The following is a 5802-nucleotide window of genomic DNA, read 5'->3' as shown; positions in this document are numbered from 1 at the left end:
CCATTTGCTTCTTAAAATGAAAAAAGGAATAGATCTTACAGAAGAGATCTGGATGGTAAAGCAGTATGGAGTGGCATTTGACTATTCCAGAAATGATCCTTCTGTTATTCCATACAGTACTGCATAGCTTTCGGCTCAGCTGGTCTGCATAATAGGGGAGAGCCTCCCTGCTAAGCCAAGCAACTCCTTTTTGCTTCGAAGAGCATGTAAGGCATGCATGGTGGTAGATTAGCACAATTATCAAGTATCAGTACTGACTTAGTATTTGTCCCTGGCCTTTTCCATCTTAACTTAAGGAAAGCCTGTTTTGTGACTGTCTGTCTGCCCGCCCCTCTCTCTGAGAGGAACTGGGGTTAATGGTTTATTAATAGTTTGTGTTGTACGTAGAACATCACAGACTTGCTACATGCTCTTGACTTAAGCAATTTTTGCAATTTTATATACATGCTGTTTCTTTCACTGTTTAAGCTCTTCAGCGTATGAAGAGCTAACGAAGCAGGCATCGTTAATGGTGTTTGGATTTTTATGGTATGATAATTTTTTCTTAAATAAAAAACCCCCACACAATCTTTTTGCATGTTTCACATAACATGAATAACATGGAGGTATGGGTTTTGTCTTTAATTTTCAATATTTGTGTCATGGCCAGTAGTTGTTTTAGGACTACAGTTATCCACCATAAAGAGACCAGTGACTTGCACTTGTTCCACGAAACGAAGAGTTGGTGCTGTCTGAGATTCTGAGCCATTGCAGTGAATGCTGGGGGAGATGGAGTTTGGGAAAAGCTGAACCAATGTGTATGCCCATAATGAGAGAACTCCTTTACGTATTTTGCTTTTACCTGCTTTTTAAATGCAATGGGCACGGGTACTTAAATGTTAAGTCAGCTATACTTAAAGTGTTTGGAAAAGAGTAACATGAGCTGCAAACAGATTTTCCTAGACAGCAAGTAATTAATTTCCTTTTTATTATTTTATTTCTGTTTTCCTCTTTCCTGTCTTCCATGTTTCTTCCCAAACAAGTACTGAATCATCCCTTTTGGTGTGTGCTTACTTGAGGATGGGGGTGGAATGAAGGGAGGAGTGGAATTGTGGATGGGTAGTTTGAGGAGAACAGTTGTCCAAAAATACTAGCAGCTTCTCTGATAACTGCGGAGCCTTGAAGTTAAAGCCTAGGGGAGAAGCATGAAAATTACTTTTACCTCAGCGTTTAGTTCAGTCAGCGTGTTAAGAAGTTGACTGTGAAGAATAAAACAAAATCATCTGGAGAATATAGCTATGGGTTTTCAAGACATAAAAATAACCTGGAAACACCAAATGCTCAGAACTGATGAAGAGAAGTACTGCATCACACTGGAGGGCAAGCAACTTTGTCTGTGCGTCCATTGAGTCCAAAAGTGTGCAAGAAGCCAGAAAACCTTGGATAATTAGTTCTATTCTGTACATATCTGGATTTAAACAAATTCCTTTATACTGGGGGCTGAGAAGGAAGCTTCATGTAGGGGAAAGGGTTTCAACTGCCTTGCTGTGCTGCACAGGGTACTGGACTTCCTAGGAAGGAAATGTAGATGGGCTACATGTGACGTCTGTACATTAGGGTGAGAGTCACTGCTTGACTAGGTTTTGGCTTTGTGTTTGGGTGTTTGTTTTTTTTCTTCATTTTTCTCCTATGGAAGAGAGCAGCTGGGTAAGATCTGTGGAAGTCGTGCTTCCAGCTCTGCTCCTTTTTTGCTGATGCCTTGTGTTGAACTCTTCCTGGAGGATGAAATATCTCTTGGCACATTTGTTGCCATCTGCTGTTTGTCTCTGTTGATAAGGCTTAGTTAGCACTTTTCCTAGGAAAGTGCATGACAGTTTCAAAAACTGCTTCATTTACCTGTTGCTGTGGGACTAGGCAGGCCCTGTTCTAAATGTTTTCCAGCTCGTACATATCATTACTTTTTCAGATGACTAACATGAAAAATGATAATTGAAGCTACAAGCCTATTACGTAGTAAGCTTTAATTAGTTAAACTGCTTTGTATTTGTTTACTGTTGGTGCTAATGCTTTTGAAATTAATTGGCACTAAAGGGTGTTCAAAGTTTATATGCAATCATTACAGTTGTAATGTGCTGTATTACTAGGTAACTTGGCTTATTAGGTGACTTCATTCTCGATTATTGCTGCAAGTTAACAAGGCTGGAGTAATTATCTCATAAACAATACTCTTGCTCACAAGACAGATGCAGCCAGACCCTTCCTGCAGAGTTCGAGTGCCCGCCGTATTCTCGCGAATAGGCAAGAGAAGGTGATCTGCATATGTCACCCAGCAGCAGATGGGGAAGATTTTTAGAAAGTGCGATAGCACACTTTCAGATCTTCTGTTATGCTAATAAAGTTTTTGTGTGAGAACGATAGCAATGTCAATAGCCGTAATCTATCAATGACATCAACCCCCGGCATGTGCAAGCCATCAAAGCAAACACAGAATGCCTTTGTATGCATAGCTGGACAGTATAAACCAGTTGGTACTAGAGTGAAGGTCATCTCTCATTTTCCTAGAGTAGACTGAATACCTACCATACACATTCATTAAACTTTTTTTGAACAGAGGTTGTGATCTGGGTAAAATGGAAAATTTAGTCATGGGAATTGCTACACTCCGTAGGAATTTAACCCATAAATAGTTATTCTGTTGCATGCCACTGGTGTACTATAACGTGGCTTATATCAGCCTACAAGGGTCTGGTAGAAGAAATAATAAATTTACTGGATTAATGTTATCTACTAAGTATAAAGCATTATTAAGTAATACATATTTAATGCCTAAGCTCATATTTAAGATGGTAGGGCTTATATCAGAAATTAATTACAAGTGGAGATTACTTTCATGAGTTGAAAAAGGGAAAATTACAATGGTGAAACAGCACTATGACTGAGCAGTGCCAACGTGCACCTCTTGTTGGTCACTCTCCAAAATGCCATAAGGAGAAGCTTCAGGTGCTGAATCTCCAGTTTTTTAAGTGTCTTGATCCAGGTTCTGATACTATTTTAAGTCCCTGTTTACAGCCAGCATGCAAATCTTTATTTAGGACCATCTTTCAGGAACTGCACACAGCAGGTCAGATATTTACTGCAGCCCAGGAAACTCCTGTTTCCAGGAATGAAAAAGCCTAACCATAGATCTCCTTAATTTTCTCTTTCTGTCACTTATATTCTTGAAGTGTAGATTGAGAAGAAGTTTAACAGATTCAGGAGTGTACTTTGCAGGTGGACATGTGTCATGTGAGAACTTTAAAGATGTCACTGTGTTTCAAATGGAAAGGGTGGATAACTACTTTGCATGGTAGGCTGCTTAGTAGGTTTTATTAGAAACATCTGTGGAATTTTACAGTGGATGGTTCTTTGTAGCTGTAGTAATTTTGTCCCTTTTTGAGTAGTATCAGCTTACAAGTCAGAATCTGGTGTATGCAGAGCCGTTATAAAGACTTTAAACATTGGTGCACATGCAGTGGGTCAACTTTATAGGAATAGTTCTGAAGAGAGGATTTAATTATGGATATTTTAAGGTATTAAGCCTACTCTTCAGGGATTTTTTTTTTTCCTGATCTTTAGTATTTACAATTATGACATTTAATTCTCTCCTGTAAGAGAGTGTAGTTGCCCAGAATCAAAAAGATGAGGAGTGCAGAAAAAAAAAATCCTCATGACTTTCTCGTAACCATTACTCTTGAGGTGAGGAGTTATAAATATGGAAGCACAGGGCACTGAAGCTTAACTTATGTGCAACCTGTGAAAATAGAGAGGAACCGAAGTGCCCATTTCAGTTGTTTTACACTTTTCAATAAGGAAAGAAAAGCAAGAATACTTTGTTAAATCATTACACAGTAGATGTGATGCTTCTAATAGTATCTGTCAAGTGCATCTGTTTGATAATGTAGAGGGTTCCTCAGCAGTGGATTCATTTTGATATGCCAGTCTTGAAACCAAGTTTCTGTATTTGAATCTACTGAAATTGTTGGTGTCATGTCTGCTTGAATAATGATAAAGCCTCCTACTTAGTCTGTCTACCTCAAGGGAATAATTGAGCATCCATCTTGACAATATTCCTCTGAACCAACAAAATACATTTTTTTTTCCCCAGGAGTTCCCTTTGAAACGTAAATTATTTTTAAGGTAATAGTGGCAGGGGCCCTGAAATGAGGCTCAATGAGGAATGAATATCTATCTCAAATTGTCTGTCATGGCCAGTGAAGATAAAAAAACCCCCCAAAACAAAAAAAAACCCACAAAACCCAACTTCACCTTATTTAAAAGGGAGCCAGATACCCTTATGAATAGGATTATGTGACATGTGTTTTTAGGGGACTGGGCTTGATGACTCAGTCCTGTATTTCTTAGTAGACCTTTTTGCCATGCAGTAGACTGCAAGCTACTTCAGTTTTGTTCCATATAGTCTTGAAGTAATCATGTTGTTTGGGTCCCCTGCGGGGACCATCACTAGTCAGAGGAGCCAAGAATCAAAATTCTGTAAATGTCTGATGTCCCAAATGTGTGTGGTTCAGCTCAGCATCTCTAATTCATCTCTTCTTCCTCTTTTCTCCTCACTGTCTTACAAATCCTCTTACGTGATCAGTTTCTTGTATTTGTTGGTGCAGATTCAGAGTTGCTGCAGTTGGCAGCATAAATGAGCCATGTTTCAATTTTTCGTTAACTTCATGGCAAAAGAGTTGCATAGAGGTGCAGTGGTGGATTTCCCATTGTTCGTGTTACATCAAGATCATATGCCTTGCTTCTAAAAATTACGTTGTTGCTCAACCTGAAGTTACAGGCTTGAAGTAGAGACTATTAGTAAAATTTTACAGCCTATGTGTTACACAGAAAGGTCAATAAGGAATCACTGCAGTCTTCTGCCACAATGAAACCTTAATATTTATGTGACAGATGAATTGGATAGAATTTGAATGATTTGGATATCTTTGATAAAGGTCATTCTACGTAGTTATAGAAGTCATGTGTGGTCAGCCAGAAAGGAACAGTATCTTACCTATCTGGCACATCATAAAAATATTTGTTCTTAAAAATTGGTACTCAATAATCCCTTAGACTGGACCTTTCAATATTTACCTTCTTTAATACCCAGGGAATTCTTTGTTCATGTACTTGGATGTTTATAAGAGGTTTCCTGTAATTCCTTTCCAGGTGTGCACAATCTGGTATCTTTAGTTTGTTTTAAGGAAATTGTTTGCTGTAGTCTACATCTCTGTAAATCATTGTGCAAGGAGAAAGTGATGCTTCACTTGTCTCAGTTCAATCTTGAAATGGTTATTGTAGAGTTATAACTCTGAGCATCAGTTTGTCTCTTTCCTCAGACCCTACTTACTCTTAGGAGGGATCAAATTACCTGTGCTACAATGAATTTAACCTCTGAATATGTTAAGAAATTTTGTATGCTTTTATATTTTCTGGTTTCTGGATAGGATACCTGATGTCATGAATTTTTGAAGTGACTAAATACATTTTCTAAACAGAAAAATTCCTAGTGGAGCAAACAAATATCTTAACATTTAGGAATCCCTGTACATTTTAACTGTTCTAACTTGCTTACTGCAAGTTGCCTATTTTTCAGGTTCTGAGGTGAAATAGGAGGTTGTGACTAGAAGATACATTGGTCTGTATCTGTTTAGATAAGCTTTCTTGTACAAGCTAGGGGATATTTTGGAGGTCTACATTGGAGACTCAAGAACAACCCTACTGGATAGCAGATGTGCCCCTGTGAAGAAGGATGAATTGCAAGGAGAGGACCCTGTGACATTGGTGGCT

This window comes from Phaethon lepturus, unplaced genomic scaffold (assembly GCF_000687285.1).
Source record: "Phaethon lepturus isolate BGI_N335 unplaced genomic scaffold, ASM68728v1 scaffold580, whole genome shotgun sequence".
Lineage (NCBI taxonomy): Eukaryota > Metazoa > Chordata > Aves > Phaethontiformes > Phaethontidae > Phaethon > Phaethon lepturus.
This window is presented reverse-complemented; position numbering follows the sequence as displayed.